General features: G+C 43.5%; 1 protein-coding gene across 1 annotated transcript in view; it reads left to right on the forward strand.

The window, feature by feature from the left end:
* The first annotated feature begins 454 nt into the window (after window positions 1–454).
* Window positions 455–21,606, forward strand: part of TBC1D5 (TBC1 domain family member 5) — a 560,176-nt gene continuing 539,024 nt past the window's right edge. The window contains exon 1 of the mRNA XM_074984496.1: window positions 455–554. The gene's annotated coding sequence lies outside the window, so the exon portion shown is untranslated. The remainder of the gene's footprint in view (window positions 555–21,606) is intronic.

A 21,606-nucleotide genomic window follows, 5' to 3' on the forward strand; every position in this document is an offset into this window, starting at 1 on the left:
TAGCTAGAGCCCCCCGTCTCCGCTGCCCTGCACCCCACCCCGACTCAGCGCTCTCTCCTGGGCCCCCTCTCCCAAACCTTCCCCCGTTCAGCGTCTGTTCCCCCACCTGAAAACCAGAGCGTGGAGCGAGCGGGGGAGGGGGCGGGACGGGGTTATTCGGCATCTCCAGCCTCCCTGCACACCGCCCGTCGCCCTAGCCGGGAGCTCTGGCCGCCGGCGCGCCCCCTCCTGCCCAGCTCGCGGGAGGCGGGAGCTTCTCGAGGCCCCGCCCCGCGCCGCTCAGCCCCGCCCCGGAAGTCCTCCCTCCCAGCGGCTGCTGGGCGCGCTCTGGCAGCCTGTGTGGGCCTCAGCTTCCTCGCGGCCCGGGCGCCTGCGTGCGTGCGTGCGGCGGGGGTAGCGCCGCCGCTGGAGCGCCTGCGCGCGGGCAGAGCCCGTCCCCTTCCCCGCTCGCCTTGCGGGCCGGCGTGGGGCTGGGGTCTGGCAGCACAGGCAGGGAGGGAGGCGGGGAGGGAGAGAGGCTGAGCCAGATCTCCGTGCCGCAGCGGCCGCCGCAGGTAAAACCAGCCCCAGAGCATCTTACCCCTCCCCCGCCGCCCTCCTCCTCCACCCGACTCCCTGCAATAAAAGTGCCCCCTAGCTCCCGCCCGCGCCCTGTGCCTCTCGGCCCCCAGCTGCCACAGTCCTGCCGCGGGAGGGCGAGGAGTGGCGGTGCGGCCTATGCGCTGGAGCTGCTGCAGGCTGGACCGTCTCGCCTCGCAGAAACTTCCCCGGGCGCATTTTGGGGGAACTGATCAGTCCCTGTCGCAGGACAGTTTATTACTAGCTGAGAGCTGACAGGCTCATGCAGTTTTTTTTTTCTGGCTCGCTTTTATGCCTGGCCGGGGAAGTGATCGGGCGGAGGGGGACATGCGCTGTCACCTGACTTTTCTTCCTCGGGTTTATTTATTTATATTTTTTAAGTTTTCTTTCCGCTCTCGGGGAAGTTAAGAGCTTCAGAGTTCCTCCCAGTCTGCTGCAAACTGGTCACAGAATTTGTTTCCTTCCACTTCCCAGCCCTTCTCTCCAGTTCTTCTTTTTTCCAACTTTTGGTTTCATTTCACTCTAATTGTCATTCTGTTGCCCTAAAAACGACTCAATTTCAGACATTTAACTGCCCCTTTCATATTGTCTTCCTCTCGTCTGGGTTTAGTAATGAGATTACTTTAGTGTCAGTTTCAAGGGAAGGACTGTTGTTGACATCATTCTGAGTGTTACAAAGTGATGTACACCCTGGGGAGTGAGAGTGCTATACTAAAACTTCTCAAGTAGTTTGGTTTAGCTAGAGGTCCCTGTCGCATTTTTGCATCATGGTGCCACTTTGGACTAATCCTAGGAAAAGTTTTGCTGCTGCCATATTGACATCTTACCTTAATGCTGTGATTGTGCATGTTTATAAATATTTATAAGCCATTTCTTTTATGGAAAAAGCATTTTCCAGAGGGTAGACCACTCACAGTGGGAGTCAGGAAACTTGGCTTCTTTTACCAGTGCTGCCTCTTGCCTCCTGTCTGACATGAGAAAGACACTTTGTATCTCTGTTTTTCCCAATGGTAAAAATTGGTGATACCTACGTTTTGAGATTTATGGGTGAAAATCTCTGTGTAAGAAAAGCACTGTTATGCCAGTGGCCATCTCCTTTGCTTTTGTAAAATGTGCTAATTGATCAATGTTATTTTTAGTTCTGCTTATTACACCATAGTTATTTGTTTACTTGTATTATCTCTGTCAAGGATTTTAGGCCAAAAACTCTACAAATGTTTTCCAAACAAATCTGGTTTACATTGTTGACATTGAAAATATTTAATTAAAAATATGGAGGGAGAAAACGGAATTAATAACCTCTCATCAGATGATGTGTGCATACCTCAGTTTGAGTCATCACATACTGTTAGGCTTGGGGCTTGGCTAGTTTGGGATTATCTACTCCTTGATAATGGTCTATGGAAAAAAAAATCGGATGGTTTGAAAATAGTAAAATCAGCCTGTTTTGAAAATATAATAAGAGCGATGACAGTAAGCCATGCAAAGAAATTCATTGTTAAACATATTTTCGTAGGCCCACCTAGTATGGAGAGCTCCAATTTCAGTATCAAAGCTCTAGCTGCTGTCCCTGAAGTACGGAGGTGAAAGAAATGAAATAGGATGTGTGTTTGTCAATTTCCAGCAGACTTTCCTATTATTTATTTTGTGGTAGAACCCAGAATATGCCAGGGAAGCACTGAGACAGAAACCCCCTAGTGCTGAAGAATTTGTAATTCAAGTGTTTGGATTATTTTTACAGGTTCATACTCCAAAACAGTGATTTTAGTTACAACTGAGCCAATGATGTTCATGTACCCTTTTCTGATTTGTGTATCTATGGTGTGAACTGTGGTGTGCAGATGAAACCAAGTGTGAAAACAGGTAATTGTCAATTTGTTAGACCTACACATGTGGCAGTGTGCGTATGTGTTATTTTTGTGCTTTATGATGACTTAATTCACATGATCTACAAATAGATCAGCTGAATGCAAAAGCTATTTTAAAAAACCCTGTTTATAGACTCTCTTTTGGCTCATAAGAAGGGAAGGAGATTCTGTGCCCTTCTTACTCCCACATCCTACTCCCAAAGTGGCCGGCTGTAGTCTTTGAGTCTGATTCTTATGCTTTCTTGGAGACATTCAGTGAACATCTGGACACTGGTGTAAAGTTCTTTGAGTTGTACTAATAAAAGGCACCATTAAAAACTAGGGATTTTGATTATGATACTGGAAGTGGGATAAAAAGTGGGTTTCCGCAGGGATCAGTTTGGGGATGGTTTCTGTTCAATATCTGCATCAGTGATTTATATAATGGTATAGAGAGTAGTCTAATAAACTTGGGGAATGATACCAAAATGGGAGGGGTTGCAAGTGCTTTGGAGAATAGGATTATAATTCAGAATGATCTGGAAAAACTGGAGGGATAGTCTGAGGTAAAGAGGCTGAAATTTAGTAAGAACAAATGCAAAATGCTCCACTTCGGAAGGAACAATCAGTTTTGCATATGCAAAATGGGAAATTACTATCTAGGGAGGAGCACTGCAAAAGGGATGTAGGGGTTATAGTGCACCACAAACTACATATGAGTCCCAGTGTGACATTGTTCCAAACAAAAGCAAACATCATTCTGGGATGTATTACCAGGAGTTTTGCAAGCAAAACACAAGAAATTATTGTGCTCTACTCTGTGCTGTTACAGCCTCAACTGAGGTTCTGTGTCCAATGCTGTTTAATGCATTTCAGCAAAGATGTGGAGAAATTGCAGATGGTCTAGAAGAAAAAAACAAAAATGATGAAAGATCTAGAAAACATGACCCATGAGGAAATATTGAAAGAATTGGATTTGTTTAGTTTGGAAAACAGAAGATTGAGAGGGGATATGAGAAAAGCTTACAAGTACCTAGAAGGTTGTTACCAGAAAGATAGAACAAATATTTTTCTTGTTAGCATTGGATGATAGGACAAGAAGCAATTGTCTTAAATTTCAACAAGGGAGGTTTAGGTTGAGCATTAACAAAAACTTCCTAACTACTGGGGGGGATAATCACTGGAATAAATTGCCTAGGGAGGTTGTGGAGATGCCATCATTAGAGATCAAGAACAGGATAGACAAACATCTGTCAGGTGATGTAGATCAGAGGTGCGGAAAGTTGAGGGGTGGTATGAAATTTCATAAGGGGGGCACGGAATGATCTGCTGGGTCTCAGGCTCATGCATCTCATTAAAAATGTTGAAATGTTACTGTTTTTGTGTATGTATATTCACACTTATATACAGATTAATAATGTTTTTACATTCTACTTAATTGTTTTCTCACTCGTGGAAAGGGTATTTTTCTGTATGAACGTAACCAACATTTCCATTGGTTCTGATCACATTAGGCAGGTTGCAGAGGGGGAGCCTTCTCATTGCAGGGATGAAATGTGTGGCCCAACGTAAAAAGTTTGCTCACCCCGATCTAGATGGTGCTTGATTCTGCCACGAATGCTGGGAACTGGACTCTGTGGTCCCTTGCGATCCTTTGCAGTTCTAGTAAACCCCTCAGAGGCAAGAAACCAGGAAGTGCCTTGTCACCTGCAGCTCGCTCTTCCATCCACAGCTGCTAGCTGCTGTGGAGTTCCTCTGCTGCCTGCATCTCCAGAGTAACTCTGCTGGTCATGGTGATTTGAGCTCCGTAGGCCACCAGGAGGAACAGGGATACCATTCAGTTCATCATCCCCATGGGTGTCAGGGAACCAATGAGCTTCTGGCCATCTCAGGCTGGTATTTCATGACTTCTGTGACCTCTGTGACTAAATCATAGCCTTATCTAGAATATAGCCTCAGTGGTACCCTTGCCTAGAAGTTTTTAGTTAGCATATTGATGCATAAGTATTCAAGGTCCCGCAGGTCTGAGCTATTGATAACCTAAAAAAGGAATGTAGAACTGTGTTTAGCTTGAAGCAATAAATTAATATATTTGATGAACAGGCCCATGATTATGTAATGTATATCTTTTCTTTAAATATGCTTTGTGAGTAGCTTTTACTTTATACTGGGTGGAAGAAATATGGTTATTTGATAAAACAGGAATCGATTTAAATACCCAAACTACGTGTAGCGTGGGGATTACAGTATGAATCTTAAAGGGCAAGCAACAGCTGTGAATAAATATCTTTGGTATTTTAATTTTGTTCCCGTGTAGCATGAGAATTGACATTCTGGATCAGGCTGGTGATCATCTAGACCAGGGGTTCTCGAACTTCATTGTACTGTGACCCTCTTTTGACAATTATTACATGACCTCAGGAGTGGGAATTGAAGTCTGAGTTTGGCTGAGTCCCACGACCCCAAGTGGTGGGCCAAAGCTGGAGTCCCATCACACTGGGCCAGAAGGCCAAAGCCAACTTCAGGCAGGGGATCTGTAATGTGAGCCTTGCAGCTCAGGACTGAAACCTTCAGGCTTTGGACCCAGGAAGTGGAGCCTGAGTTTCAGCGTTGGCCCTGGGAAAGGGGGGCTTGAGCTCTGGCTCTGGCTCTGGCCCTGGGCTGCAGCAGGTGTAATCCAGAACTCATTTTGGGGTCCTAACCCACAGTTCGAGAATGACTGATCTAGACCACTAGTGAGTCTTTCAGAGTGTCCAAAACCACATGCTTCTGAGGAAGTTTCAAAAAGCCCACAAAATATGTAACTGTAGAATAACCTAGTTACAGCAAAGGTTTCTATGAATTCCTGTACCTGTTAGTTGGCGTATGGCTTCAAGCTTGAAAGCTTGTATCGCCTAGAAGAGTGTTTCTCAAAGTGTGATCCATGACCCAGTACTGGTCCTAGGGGGAAAAAAAACAGTCCTTTAAAAATATGCTAATTATTGCTATGTACGGTAAGGTCTCAGTGCGCAAACTCAGAGTACGTGACCCCACTCTTATGTGTCTGACCCTGATTCCTATTGTAAACACTGTACTGTGATTTCCAGTTCTGCTTAACTTGCAGCCCCTGTCCTGGCTCAACCCCCCTCAGCTCTGCATGGCTCCAGAGCAGCACTCCCCAGCTCTGCTCACCACCTGCACGCAGCTCCTGCTCACCCTGCACACCCACACCTGGCTCTGGCTTACCACCACTCTCGCATGGCTCCAGCTCACCCCCAATCCCCCAGTCCCAGTTTAAACCACCTGCAAGCAGCTCTGGTTGAAGCCATCCCATGCGGCTCTGGTGCAACCCCCCTGTTGGCTCACAAGCCCCCTGCTCACCCCACCACCCCACGCGGCTCCGGTGTAATCACCCTGGCAGTTCACAAGCCACCTGCCTCCTCCCCCTGCCCCATGCCCTGCATGACTCCGATGCAACCCCATTGGCTCACAAGCTGCCCGCTTGTGCCCACCCCGCGCCCCAGCAGCCCAGCTCACCAGCCACGCACAGCTCCGGCTCAACTCCACCCCTCACCCCCCTGCAGCCCCAACCCACCACCAGGCTTAACCCTCCAACTGCCCCCCTAGCCCAGGACTTACCTTTCTGCTGCTGCTTCCCCAGCTGCAGAACATGTGTTCTGCATGGGAAAAAGCCAGACCCCTACTTATGTGAAATCCAGGTTTACGTGAGGTGTGTGGAACAGAACCCTCATGTACTCTGAGACCTTACTGTACTATTATTATTGTGAATAAATAATAAACAGTGAACATTGATTCATTTTTCTCTTTTTTATATGCTTTTCTATTTTTGGGCTGCAAAAAAAGGTACTGAAAAAAATCAGCTCCCAACTATATAAAGTTTGGGAAACCCTGCCCTAGAGTATTTCTTTTTGTAATGTCTTCTGTACTGTGGATGTTTTCATTATCTGTACAAATATCTCATCCTTATACAAATACTAACATTGCTTTTTTTTTATTTAACTACCCACAGTATTGCTCAGCACTCTTTTGAATGTTTAGAGAAATGTAGAACACAACAATACTTACAAGTATTTTGAATTATTTTTTCCAGTATGCATTGCCTTGCATTTGTCAACAAGAAGTTTAATCAACATCATGCTGTCCAATAATCTAGGTTTCATAAATATCTTTGAGGTTTTTCAGTCTTCTATAGCAGGGGGATCCAAGCTTTTTTCATGGCAGGGGCCAACCCTCCCCTAGAGCCAGGCAGCCCCAGCCCTCTACTTTAACCCAGTCCCCCCTCTTCTCCTCCACAGCCAGGGACCCCTGGCTCCCTGCTTTAGCCCAATCCCCTCCCCTTCTCCAGAGACAGGCAGCCCCAGGTCCTGGCTTTTACCTAATCCTCCCTCCCCCAAGAGGTAGGCACCCCCATTCTCCCTGCTTTAACCTAATCCCCCCTCCCATCCTGCAGAGCCAGGCAGCCCCAGGTCCCCGTTTTAACCCAATCTCCGGCCTCATTTAGAGCCAGCTCACTCCCGCTATAATTAATTGCTGGCAAGTCTTTGGAGCTGCTGCTGCTGCTGCTGCCGCTGCCACCATTGCTGGTGCCACATGCTTCTCCCTACAAGCGCTGGGGAGGGATCTGCTTACAGAGTGACGCACAGCACTCCCATGGCTCTGAGCATTTTATTGCTGAAACCCACTTGCATACCGCTTGCTGCTTCTGTCTGCCCCTGCCATGATGTGTGGGAGCCAGAGGAGGAGTCAGGTGGCAGAGGCGGGAGCTGCAAATGGCTCCTTAAAGAGCCACATGTGGCTCAGATCTGCCCAGCTGCCTTTTAAAAATGGCACTGCTGCCGGCTCCATGAGCCAGGTTCTGGCAAACAGGCTGTGTGTTGGACACCCCGTTGACTAATGTAAACAATTTTGTTTCTCTGCTAGTTCAACTGTATTGAGCTGTTAGAAACCCCACCTCTTATAATGCCAAAAATAGTCTGTACAGCAGAACCCTGAAATATGCACATTCAAGTTGTGTGAATCTTGGGTTAATGCAACTCTGAGTGGCGGGGAGCTGTTGCCTGGCTCCAGGCTGCACGCCATTCAGGGGAACTGGGAAACCGACCAATGTACCAGCGTCGGTCCGTTTCCTGACTCTGTGAGTGGCAGGCAGCTGAGAGTCAGGCGCCACCTCCCTGCCACTCTCAGGAGCGGCTGCCACCACTGACGGGAGTGGGGAAACTGCTTCTGTCAGGAGTGGCAGCCTGACTCTCGCTGTCCCCCTCAAAAGCAGGGAGAATCAGGCTGCCGCCCCTGACAGGAGTGGTTTTCCTCCTCCTGTCAGGGCCGGCAGCCTGACTCTTGCGATCCCTGACAAGAGCAGTTTCCCTTCTCTCCTCAGGGGCAGCAGCCAGGAAACTGACTAGCGCAGCAGCTGATCAGTTTCTTGGCTCCCCTGAGTAACATGAAATTTGAGTTATGCGGGGTTGTGCAGGAACACAACCTCTACATAAGTTGAGGGTGTACTGTACATGTGTTTTCGAAGATGTACTGTTTTCTGTAGTAGTAACGTACTTATATCATAACTAGCTTTCCTTAACAGCCTTATGATGAGGAATACTGTCAGAGACCTTTTTGGAAGTTTCTTCTTTATCTACTATTTTGTTGATCTATTTAAAGATTTTCCATAGATTAGAGAAGCAAGGTTTTCATTTACAGAACCAGTATGGATTTGTTTCTCTTCAGCATACAGAGTACGCATGTTACTGAAATTATCTTCTGTAAGATGCTTACTTTGTATGCTTCCACACTACATTAAGTAATGTATATAAGATCTTCTTTGAAAAGTAACTTGTAAAAATGGCAGTGTAGATTTATGTTAATCGCATAATGGATTCCATATCAAATGTGCTCTGTTTGGTATAACTCTGACTGCAACTTGAATAAATCTGAGTAATAAAGAATAATCTCTACATAGTCACTTTTCAGTCTTTGATCACAAGGTAGTCAAAAATGAGGAAAGAATTTTTTCTGAATTATTCATATGATTAATACAACAGGTTTTACAGTGCTTTCCATAGGTAGATGTTGGTGCTTTACAAAGGTGCATAGCATTTTCTGTGATAGGGGAAGTTATTTATCTGAGGCTTAAGAACAAAAAAGTGATGAAGCTGTAATCAGAACGCAGGTCTTATGATCCCCCATGCCAGAGTCAGTCTGCCTTCGTGAACCAAACTCTTCAATAAGTCACTTGGTTTAACTGAGTTTATCCTTCCAAGTTTTAACAATCTAAACACATTAATTAGTGGTATCTTTACAAGAAATTCCAGAAATACAGTGAGGTAACAAGCTCTGAATGAGATGGTCCTAGTGCCTTTAGGGAAAACCGCAAAGAAGTGTTTAGGAACATAGGTGCTGTTAGAATAAGGCCATAGAAATCTGTGGAGTTAGTGTAAGAGAAATAGTGGCTCTTAGTTTATGGATTTAGTTAGGGGATTGTTTTTAGTTTGTAGAACATTACTGATGCCTGATTTTTGTTTCCCTTCTTCCCTTAAGTCTTTTGTACTGGAATGATAATAGTTGGGGGAAAGCTGCTTTATGTTCAGTGAACTTTATTTCCTAATTACTTCGTTAATAAAGGAAATTCTTTTTGTCCCAACACTAAAATATCTCTATATAGAACCAAATACTGGATATAGTTATTTGAAAATAGATGCTTTGCTTGACTTTCAGTTAGTCATGAATCAGTGGAATACTGCTTCTCCCTTTAGGAGAGCTAATAATTTCAGCTACCATATCTATTCTTTTTTTCTTTTGGCTTTTTTCTATCACTTCTCTATGCTGAAAAAATGAAGCAGGTACTGCCTGTGAGGATACATAAAATTCATTACATCCCTTAATCTTTACACAAGCTACATTCACTTGTCTAGACTAGAAGGACAAGAATTTGATTTTTTTTTTTTCCCCTACCTGTAGACTCTCATTTTCACGTAACACTCTTCTTATGCCTTGTTACCTGTTCCCTTTTCCCATGAAGGAAATGAAGTTAACAAAGAATTCTATTTTTGAAGTGTTCAGAGAGTGGGACTCTTGTAATTTTTGTTTCCTAGTCTGATGAAGAAACAGTGGATAGCACTGGGGAAAACATTACATTCAGGAACAAAAAAGCTGTCCAGTAGCAGTCTATAGACTAGCACGGCTATCTCTCTGTTACTATTCTAAATATAGGAAGTTAGTGATTTCCTCTTATGAGAGAGAACTGTGTCAAAACTCTTGCAAAAGTCTCTGAAAGAAGTCAGTAGTATGTACACACCCTTTCTAGCTGGCTACACAATGGTTTTGATATTATTTTCAGGTTTTTTGCATCTTATTAATAATGAAACCTGCCTTGAAGAAAGGGACATCAACAAAATGGTGGTTGGTTACTTAATTCCCTCTTCCCTGGTTTATGAATTTGCCTTTTAGCTTACGTACCTATTTCCACGGTGACATGATTAAATTATAATATGAGGAATAGAAAAGCTGCAATTAGACTCACACTGAATCTTGTCTTATCCTTGGCCTTGGGCAGATGTAACTTTGGAAGAAAATTCCATGTTTGGGGCAATGAAAACATTTTTGTCAATTTTTTTTTAAATGTCAGCTTTTTGAAAGAATAGACTAAATCCTGGGAGATGGGTAAGTTAATAGAGAATAGCTGAGGTGGTCAAAGTTGACTTAAATTTATCGCATTGTTTGTGCTTTCATATGTGCAGTATAGTATGTGTAATTTATGTCTGTGACAAATTTGCCCATTAGAATGCAGTATGAGCTTATGAGGTGAATCAGTCCTGAGGAAATGGGATGGGAAAAAAAAGCAATGGAAAATAGCCATTGCTGTCAATGGACATACGTGCTTTCTGAAATCATACCCAGGTCAGACCAACTAAGATCCATGATACAGAAGAAACCAATAATTTTCTTGCCTTGTTCCAAATGCAGCTGAATTTGCATGTGATTCTGGTAGTAGTGATATGTACAACTTACTTTTAGTGAAAGGAGATGATTCTGAAGAAAAATCATAAACCTGTCAAACAGGACTCTATACCTTTAGTATTTGATAATCCAGGTGAATCAGTTGGACAAAGTTGTCTCAAAGACTGGACGTTTACCTGATCCAGATAAGAACAGAAACTAATGTTTTGGCTAGACTTTGTGGGAGGAAGTAGAAGAGAGACTAATTAGGATGAGATGGCAGAAGAGAGGGAAGAGGAGGAGACAGGCTTTGAAGATAACGCACTAGAAGGTACTCCATGGTTTATTCTAGTAAAGAAAAAGTAGCATAAAACCAGTACAAATATTCAATGCACTCTGGTATAGCCCTAAATTGTAATATGATATTTTATGATCTTGGCTGGCATAGTAACATGAATATTTTTCTCCACAGTTAATAGGCTTTGTCCTTGGTCTTATCCAGGGGTGGCAATAGTTTTTGATGGGGCGGGCAGCACTTCCAAGAGTTGGTAGGTGATCAAGGGATGTGCTGTTACGTGATGTTAATGGAGGAGGTGTGGGATGGGGGTTGGGTGCACAAGGGACCTTGGGGTAAGGGATAGGGGTGCAGGGGGCAGTCTAGGATATGGGAGGGAGTTTGGATGAAAGAGGACATTGTGACCTGGGGTAGGGGGGACAAAGGTTTGAGGGTGGGGTGCAGGGTCCAGAAGGAGGTTTTCTGCAGAAGAGGATTCTGATGTGGAGGAGGGTTGTAGGGAGGTGCACAGTCTAGGTGGGGGTTTATGACCTGGGGCAAATGTGCAGCAGGGGTGCAGGGATTTGGGTTGTGACCAGTAGTAGGGGATTGATGTGCAAGGTCTGGGATGGTGTTGTGACATGGAGGATGCGTGTAGGAGGGGGTACGGGAGTGGGGGTGCAGAGGGTTTGTGCTATGTGGGATAGGAGTGCAGGGGGGTGGGAAGAGTGTGTTGCCAGAGGTAGGCTCTGGATGGGAGTCATTTACCTGGGCAGCTTCCAGCCAGCAACCTCCTTATCAGGGTCCCTGCTTTCTGTGCCCATTCACATTCTCAGAGCAGTTGTAGGGGCATTTGTACTGCTCGGAACTGATTGCTGTGAGAGGCTGGGGCATGTCGGGGGAGGGAATTTTGGGGGGGGTACTTTACTTGCTACCTGTCCTGCAAACAGGCAGCTCCTTTTTGCCAGTAATCAGCCAGTGGGAGTGGTAAGATGGTGGTGGTGGAGGGGGGCCCTTTCCTCCCCAACCCCTTGGCTCTCTGCATTCACAGAGTCCAATGGCTGGCTGTGCTGAGTGGGGGAGGAGCAGGCAGGGAGTCAGCTGAGGCTCCTGCAGGCTGGATCCCCTGGTTTAGTGGGCTACATCTGGCATGCAGGCTGCATTTTCTCTGGTCCTGGTCTAATCAGAGTCAGTTATGTTTTCTGACCTCCAGCTACTGGAATTGGAATACAGTACATAGTTTTATACATATAGAGAAGGAGATCAAATTTGCTACAGGTCCCTAGTGAGTGAAAGCCATTACTGCTTTATAGCTGCTTAGTGCAACTACACAAAACTTTCTCTCTTAGATTACAACTTGCTGTAACTGGCATCTGACAATGGTTTTAACTGTCACCGATGTTAATAATCTGTTGAGGCAGCTCAGGCTGAGTTGGCATAAGGGGAAAACAATCAGCATTAATGCTTTAATGATTACTTTAGTCTTTGAGATTTATAGGGCTGTGTTGGTGCTAATTACTGTATATATTTTTCCCTCTAGTTTTTTTTTTTAAAAACAAAAATTGTAGCCAGTGGGTCTCTAAATTGCTAAAGTGTTACACTGTAACTAACATCTCTCATGTGCTGTGACCAGGCTACTGCTAGCATCAGTAGTCAGATTAACCTCGTAGTAAATGAAAACTTGAGTACTAGTTCTGCTTTTTTTCCAACTCAGTAAGAAATTATCTTTCAAAGCCCTGAGCTACAATTTTCAATGATTTTGTCATTATATGGTATTAGGAACAGACAGGAATAAAATAGCTTCCATTTGACTTGGGTCCAATTTTCAATAAACAGTTAAGGATTTTGATTGGTACAGATAATGGGTATACTGATCTATATTGCTGTTTATTTTGCTGAATTTTACAAGAATTGAAATATTTGTTTAACTCCAGAATGTTTCTGCAGCATAAAGTACAAACTTTCTATTTTTCTAACAATTCATCACCATGCCCAGTTGCAATACTCGGTGGAATTTCATTTCCCTTTGATTTGGCATTCTCTGGACTCAAAGATGGGTCTCCTTTCAGTAGTTTTCAAATTGTTTAGTAACACTGTTGGATACTTTGACATTCTTTTTGGAGTTTAAATTAAGGGGATATTACCAGAAATAAACAAAAGTGTTCAGTTATCCCTCTGATGAGCAAACATAGCTGTGTTTGAACTTAGTAACAGTCTGTTGATTTAGTAAGCTTTGTCCCTCCAAACAGCAGTATATTGTTGTCTTAACATCGGTCTCTGTCTTTTATGACTGATTAAGCTGTGTCCACGGTCAGTGTACGAGAGTTTTGCCTTGACTTGTCTCGTTGTGTAGCCAGAAACCTTGTGTTTTTAATTCTCTGATGGCTTTATCAGCCCAGGTATTAAGTCTTCATTAGCTTGTTGTGTATTATGTTGGCCTTTAATTCAAATATCCTTACACTGTTACACGTAACAACAGATTTAAGTACATCCATACCTATTTGCCACCACAACTTCGTTATAAAGTCAGACTTGTGTGCAGGGCAAGGATTTTTATTTGCCTGTTTTAAAAGATGCTTTGGATGTGTATTTTAGACTTTTAAATTGGATGCCTTACACATAATTACTGATTAAAGTCAACATAATTACCTTTGACATTTTGTATCCATTTGAAGAGTCTCTTCATCCCAACTGGGTGTCTGAGTTTTTCTGTTTTAGGAGTGTCTCTCTGATTGTGTAGCATACACTGTATGAAAGCAGTATCAAAATTACAATAATAATAAATCTGGCTTTTGGACAGTCAAGACACCAGCTGTCAGCAGTGATCATTCATCTGCTTTATTGTGAAAGACAAAATTTCATCAGACAGCTTTCTTTTACAACAGGTAAAAATGGTTCTTTCTTGAAGCAGAACTGAGTGATCATAAATAAAGTTTTAAGATTATTTACAGAAATAAGAAACCTTGGAGCATGTGCTGTTTGGATTTCGTTTAGAAATTCAGCTTGCATGTTTTCAGTTTCACAGTTCTTCAGTTTACTCACTTGAAACAGTTGTTACAGAAAATGAACAGGAATGTTTGTTGCAAGAATCACTGAATCTTAGCTCCAAGGACTGAGGATGGCAGGGAAATGGTGACATAAATGTCAATAACTAAGCATATACCTATCCTGTAAAAAATCTTAAATGATTTAATCATCTTGATTTACTTTATTTTGTCGTGTGACTAGAAAATTGAGCAAATTTAGTCTTGGAGTAAGATCATTTGAGATTAGTATTCATGTAGTGTTGCTTGATATCTTGAAAGTAATCCACCCTAATCACAAATGTTAAAGAACGTTAAGATTACATTTTCTAAGTTGCTATGTTTTGCTTTAGTGAAAAATACATAAGATTAGAAACTATCCTTTACAAAACTTGTGTGGATGTCTTTCCTGTTAATATTTGATTTTGCTTCATGTTTAGATTTTGGGCTTTAGATATTTCATTAGCTATATAAAAACATAACACTTACATGTACTGCATGTAAAACATAAGGTTAAAAGAAAATGAATTCCTCTAATGGAATGGAGCTCTGGATAGGTGCCTTATAAATAATAAATAAAATAATGCTGTCTCTTTCTGACTACCATATGATTGCATAAAATTAGTTTACTGTGAAGTATAGCACTTGATACCATACATGACTCAAAAGATGAAGCTTATACTGTGGGAGTAGAAAATTACTTCAGAATCATTTATTTTTTTTACATAGACATTTTATCTCTCCACGAACATTTGGGTTGCCATTGGCTTTCACCTATATTTTAGATAATTTTTTTTCTGTTCTCTGGTTTTGCTATTCTTCTGATATTTTATCACCATAAGGAAATTAATTGACCTGACAGAGGTCAGACAAAATATCTGTTGTTTGCTTGAATGTTTTTTTTCAGTATGTCAAATAATACACTAGGTATTTTGTTACAGATTATGTAAAATGGATAATAGTGCTGGGATGGTAAAGTGGAGTAATGCATTAGCTTCTGGATGCCTGCTGATTAAGCACTTAGTTCATGAAGTCGAACATTGCAGTCCTGGGTTTCAGATTTTTTGAAACTTGTTCCAGGAAGGGAAAATGGGTCTGTTCTCATAGGCATGGGGTCCTGAGTGGCATTGCTGCTGACTTCAGCAGTGGAAAAGTCTCCATTTAAATAAACTTTGAAATAACTGTTCAATATAATTACAGTCTATATAAATTTACTAAGAAGCTAGAGAGGGAGGGTGAGGTTGGAGCATATCAGGCAATTATCAAGTTAAACCGCTTTTTCTTCATGGTTTTTGTCTTTGTTTTTGTTATTTATATGTCTTTATTGATCTTTGGTGGTGGTGGTGGTTGAAATGTATTTAATATGTGCAAATTAGTTATTTTTCTTATAGTTAAAATTTTGTTACCTATGACATGAAATTTAAAAGATCAAAATAAACAGTAATGGATCCTATTTCAAGTAAGTAATAGCCAGAATACTACTGAGAGAAGTTTAGTGAGTGAACTATACTTGCATTTTCTAAAGAATTAAAATCAAAAGTAATTAAGATGAAATGGTCACTTAAATAGGGCCTTGAAAGTGGTTGAAGGGAATTTGAGCTTGGTGTGCTGTGGGAACTCAGGGAAGAATTTGAAGAGGGCAAGCCACGTAGTCAGGAGATATAATTATCTTTGTAGTTACATTTTTTCCTTGAGAATAGAAATGGAGCAAAATCTGCACTGTGGTAGGTGGTGTGGAAAAGGTTAGAAGTAGGAGAAGTGACGATGATCTCCGTGATGGTTTTATCTGTGTGGACCAAGAAATGGATCAAAATGAGTGAAATCGCAAGATGGGATGCTGTCTGGAACTGTGTGGCAAGAGAGCGGGGGGAGTTGCAAGTGAACTCGTGGGTTAGAGGCCTCAGTGATGCATACAGTGTGATGGTACCCTCACAAAGAAGGAACTTGTGAGGATGGAGGAGAGGCTGTTTTGTAGGAAAGATCATGTTTGTCAAGTTTGAGGTAAGAGTAATTATGGACATTACCTTTGCAGCAAGATGGATTTAGATTGCATTTGTGTGTCAGAGAAACATCTGACTTTGAAATATTGACAGTCACAATTTTTCCAAAGATTCCATTTGAGAGTCCGAGTATGCATAAATGCAGGAGTTCTGTCTTCAGAGTAAATTAATTAGGGTGGCTAAGGCTTTAATTTACAATTAGACTATGTCTGGATTACAGTGATTTGTTGACAGATGTTTCTGTTGGAAAATACCTTCTGACAAAACTTCTGTTGACAGATTGTGGCCAGACTGCAAAGTGGATCTAAAGAGTGATCTGCGCTGTTGACAGAGAGTGGCTGGACTGCCCAACCGCGCTTTTGACAAAATGGCCAACCAGAAGCACAACAGACAGGGCTGTCTGGTGTCCTGGAAGCTCTGTTGACAGAGGGCTCCTGGAATGTCCAAACCGGCTTTCTGTCAACAGATCTCTGCTGACAGACGCGTCATGCCTTGTGGAGAGCGGGATAAGACCGTTGAAAAAGTGCTGCATTCTGTCGATATACTGTTAACAGTACGCCTTGGTAATCTGGACACTCCCTGGCTTTTGGTGACAAAACTCTGTATTGCAGGCATAGCCTTAATGATTTGAATCTTGTTTTAATGATACTGGCATTTATGTATCAAAACACTAAAAACAATGCTAATACTTTAAATCAATATCATTGACTGGTTTCTGATCTTGATGTTCATAGGCCTTGGGTCTCAATGTTCATTTTGAACTTTTCTCACTAGGAATTTCCAGAAATACACCATGATAGGTGACATTAGTAAATTGATGGAAGAAGAAAGATGGATTTTTTTCTCAGAAAGTTGGGTAAAATATTACATATTTAGATTTCGAAAGACTGACTCATTTTATAAATTCAGGCAAATAGCACAATTACTTGAGGCTTGATTTTTTGTTACATGTGTTTCACAGAATAAAATGCAGCCAGCCTTGTCTTCCTTTATTGTTTCAGGTCAGCTCTTTGACACTATAATGAGAAGTAAACAAGCATCCTTTCTTTGAATTTGTAGTGTCTAGTTGATTCCTAAATTAATAGTACTTGTTTAATATTTATTAAACATGTTGCGTTAGTAAGCTTCATGATTGTACACATGACCATGGAGCAGATAGCTTATCAATTAAATAAGATTACTTAAATTATTTGCTTACACCTATTCACTTGGAGTATAGCCCTGTTAACAGGGTACAACATATCTTCACTGCCACTGTCCTTTTTGGGTTTCCTGCACACTTTCTTTTAGGTCTCTGCAAAAGGAGCCCACACAGGAAGGATCTAAATCTTGTCTGAATGGACTTAGAGCTAGATTGGCTCCAGGCCTTGTTAAGAATTCATAATTGCCAGCTGCTTAGAATCTGTTTCTAGTAGTGAGACATAAAAAATAGGTAGTGGTGCATAAGGGAACACCTGGGTTTTGAGGGGGTGAGGTCAATGCTCATTCATGTTCAGCCCAAGTTCCTTCAGTTTGGTGCCATTACTCTAAGCTGGGGTTATCCTTCAAAAAGCCTCTTCCCTACTTCTTTATTCTCCCCCTTCTTTGAAAGTTGTCCATCTTGGAAATAAAGATTAGAGGGTTTGAGGTGCAAATATCAACCCTCCGGTCTGCCGAGGAAGCCTTCATCTTCTCCGATGGAAGGCAGCATTTAGTACTGCAGGCACAGCAGGCTGAGCACCCAGTGAGGGAGGTTCAAAACAAGGAAGAAAACTGGGAACATGTAACCTCTAGGGAGGTATGTAACCTTTTTGGCATCACACCCCCGCTTTTGATTTCTGAGAAACCATCATCCACCCCCTCCTTTAACAAAAAATTCAATTTGTAATTTAAAATAAACACAAACTTTGTAGAAAAATATTATTTAAAATTAGAAAGAAGCATACATAGTTTTTCTTGGCCCCTGACAGGTGCCAGGTGCAGCCTCAGCTGGCCAGCTGCCTGAGCCCTGTATCAGCTGCCCGAGCTGCCCACACGCCCGAGTTCTGTGCTGCTAGAGCCACCCTCCTAGCTGACTGAGTGCCGCACTGCTAGAGCCAGCCACCCACCCACCTGACCCGGGCTGCCGGGACCAGCTACCAGCCCGAGCCCTGTGAGCTACATACTTGAGCCCCATGAGCTGCTCACCTGAGCTCTGCCCCTTCCCTCCCCCGAGCCAGGCACTACTACCCCCCGCCCCGTGTAACCCCATCCTACTCCTACTCCCCCTCCCCTGACCCACCCTCACTCATCTTTGTAGGAGGCAGCTAGCTCCACATGGGTCTTCGCTGGCTGTCCGCTGTTTATAGTGGCTGAGCTGGGTCACCCACGTAAAATGGCAGGAGTTGAGAGCTGGAAGCAAAGGGCAGCTCTTTCTTGGAGTGGGGAGACTGGTGCGGGGGCTGGGTTGCCTTGCGTTGCCCCTGGAATTTCTTCACATCCCACCGCAGGGGAGCACACCCCCTCCAGTTTGGGAAAACATGCTCTAGGAGAAGAAAGCCGATTCACGTATCTCCAATTCTGGTGGAGGTAAACAACCATTTTCTGGTTCTGTGCACAGGTGATATGGTGGGGAATACTGTGGCAGAGACCTCTCAGGGAAGGGGTCAGAAGAGGACCCCACTGACTGGAAGGCATGGGATGCATAGTCGTAGGGATGGGCGGTCTATGACTACCACCCCCAAGAGAAGACGGGTGGTGGTGGCTGGGGACTCCTTTCTAAGAGGGATGGAGTCATCCATCTGCTGTCCAGTGTTCAGACCTGGAATCTTAGGAAGTTTGCTGCTTACCAGGACCTAGAATCCCGGATGTCAGAGACTTCCAAAAATCATTAACCGTGCAGATTATTACCCCTTCCTCCTTCTCCATGTAGGAACTAATGACACAGCAAAGAACAACCTTGAGCAGATCTTTGCGGATTATACAACTCTGGGAAGGGAGATCAAGGAATATGGAGGGCAAGTGGAATTCTCATCCATCCTCCCTGTCAAAGAAAGAGGTTAAGCTAGAGATCACCAAATCATGGAAGTAAATGTGTGGTTGCGCAGGTGGTGATGTAGAGAGGGATTTGGTTTCTTCAACCATGGGATTCTGTTTTGGGAACAAGAATTGCTAGTAAGAGATGGGATCCACCTAACGAAGAGAGGAAAAAGCATCTTTGTGGGCAGGCTTGCAAACCTAGTGAGGAGGGCTTTAAACTAGGTTTGTCAGCAGATGGTGACACGAATCCTGAAGTAAGTGGGGAAGGAGGACGGAACAACAAAGGAGGATCCCTGGTTTGAAAGGAGAAACTAAGCCAATCAGATAATTATCTAAGGTGTTTGTAGACAAGTGCAAGAAGCCTGGGAGACGGGAAGTATTAGAGGCCCTGGCACCATCAAGTATGAGGTGATTGGAATACTGAAGGCTTCGTGGGATGACTCGCACAACTGGAGCACTGTGAAGGGTATAAACTGTTCCGGAAGGACAGGCAGAGGAGAAAAGGAGGAGGAGTTGCGATGTATGTGAGAGAGCAGAATGATTGTTCCGGCTCCAGTATATAGAGGGAGAAAAGCCAGTTGAGAATCTTTTGGTTAAGCTTAGAAGAGGGAGCAACGGAAGTGGTGATGTGCTTGGTCTCTGTTATAGACCACCAGATCAGGTAGATGAGGACTTCTTCAGACACCTACATGAAGCTTCCAGATCACAAGCCCTGGTGCTCATGTTGTTGACACTTGTTGAGAGACCAATACAGCAGCACACAGACAATCCAGGAAATTTTTGGAGACTGTTGGGGATAACTTCCTGGTGCAAGTGCTGAAGAAATGGAGCAGCTTGACCTGACCCTCATGAACAGGGAAGAACTAGTGGGCGAAATAGAAGTGGGTGGCAACCTGGGCTGCAGCAGTCGTGAGATGGCAGATTTCAGGATTTTGACAAAAGGAAGAAAGGTGAGCAAAAATATACAGACCCTTGTTTTCAGAAAAGTAGACTTGCACTCCTTGAGAGAACTGATGGGTAGGATTCCTGTGAAATTAATATGAAGGGGCAAGGAGTTTAGGAAAACTGGCAGTATTTTAAAGGCGTCTTATTGAGGGCACAGGAACAAACCATCCCTATGCTCAGTAAGAAAAGCAAATATGGTAGGTAACTAGCTTGGCTTACCAGGGAAATCCGTAGTCAGCTTAAATTCAAAAAGGATGCATATAAGAAGTGGAAACTTGGACAGATGACTGAGGAGGAGTATAAATATATGGCTGGAGAATGCCAGGGAGTAATCAGGAAAGCAAAAGCACAATTGGTGCTGTAGCTATCAAGGAATGTGAAGGTCAACAAGAAGGGTTTCTACAGGCATGTTAACAGTAGGACAGTTATCTGGGAGGGGGTGGAGCCGTTATAGGATGAAGTAGGTAACCTGATGACAGGAAGAGGAAAGGAGGACAATCCAGGGAACTATAGACTAGTCAGCCTCACCTCAGTCCCTGGAAAAATCATATAGGGAATACTCAAGGAATCCATTTTGAAGCACTTGGAAGAGGGGGAAGTGATCAAGAGTAACCAACATGGATTCACTGAGGGCAAATCATGCCTGACCAATCTGATTAACTTCTATGGTGAGGTAACTGGCTCTGTGGACGTGGGGAAGTCAGTGGATGTGATATACCTTGACTTTAGCAAAGCTTTTGTTACAGTGTCCCACAATGTTCTTGCCTATAAGTTAAGGAAGTGTGGATTGGATACATGGACTGTAAGATGGACAGAATGCTGGCTAGATGATCAGGCCCAACAACTAGTAATTAATGGCTCAGTGTCGGTGGTCACTTTCAAATGGAGTGCCCCAAGGATTGGTTGTATGGCCAGTATTGTTCAACATCTTTATTACTTGGATGAGGGGATGGATTGCATCCTCAGCAAATTTGTGAATGATGCTAAACTAGGAGGAGAGGTAGATACATTGGAGGGTAGGGACAGGGTCCAGAATGACCTAGACAAATTGGAGGATTGGGTCAAAAGAAATCTGATGAGATTCAACAAGGACAAGTGCCGAGTCCTGCACTTGGGATGGAAGAATCCCAAGATTTGTTATAGGCTAGGTACCAGTTGGCTAAGTAGCTGTGCAGCAGACAAGGACCAGGGGATAACAGTGGATGAAAAGCTGGATATGAGTCAACAGTGTGCCCTTGTAGCCAGGAAGGCTAACGGCATATTGGGGTGAATTAGGAGAAGCATTTCCAGCAGGTCTTGAGAAGCTATTATTCCCCTCTATTCAGCACTGGTGAGGCCACATCTGGAGTATTGTGTGTAGTTGTGGGCCCCCCAGTATAGAAAGGATGTGGATACATTGGGGTGGGTTCAGTGGAGGGCAACAAAAATGATTGGGGGCTGGCGCACATTTGTGGGGGCTGAGAGATTTGGGCTTATTTAGTTTGCAGAAGAGAAGAGTGAGGGGCGGTTTGATAGCAGCCTTCAACTTCCTGAAGAAGGGCTCTGAAGAGGATGGAGACAGGCTGTTCACACTAGTGACGGATGGCAGAAGAAGGAGCAATGGTCTGAAGTTAAAGCGGGAGAGGGGTACGTAGGATAGTAGGAAAAACTATTTTATCAGGAGAAACTATTTTATCAGGAGTGTGGTGAAGCACTGGAAATCTTTACCCAGAGAGGTGGTAGAATCTCCATTCCTAGGGATTTTTAAGTCCCATCTTGACATAGTCCTGTCTGGGATCATTTAATTAGAGCTGATCCTTCTAAGTCTCTTCCAGCCCTATGATTCTATGATTGTCTGTCACCTTCTTGCTGTCCCTCACTGAGGGGTTTCTCGTCCTTCCTCACATCATCTGGGTCTGTCCACAAATGTTCGTGGCCTTCCAACATCATGCCAGTTGGTGACTACCCTGAACCCCCATAGCTTCCATGTGTAGTAACTGGTTTTGCTCCATCTCTTCCCATCCCCACTTAGC

The sequence above is a fragment of the Carettochelys insculpta genome, chromosome 2 (genome assembly GCF_033958435.1).
Source record: "Carettochelys insculpta isolate YL-2023 chromosome 2, ASM3395843v1, whole genome shotgun sequence".
NCBI lineage: Eukaryota > Metazoa > Chordata > Testudines > Carettochelyidae > Carettochelys > Carettochelys insculpta.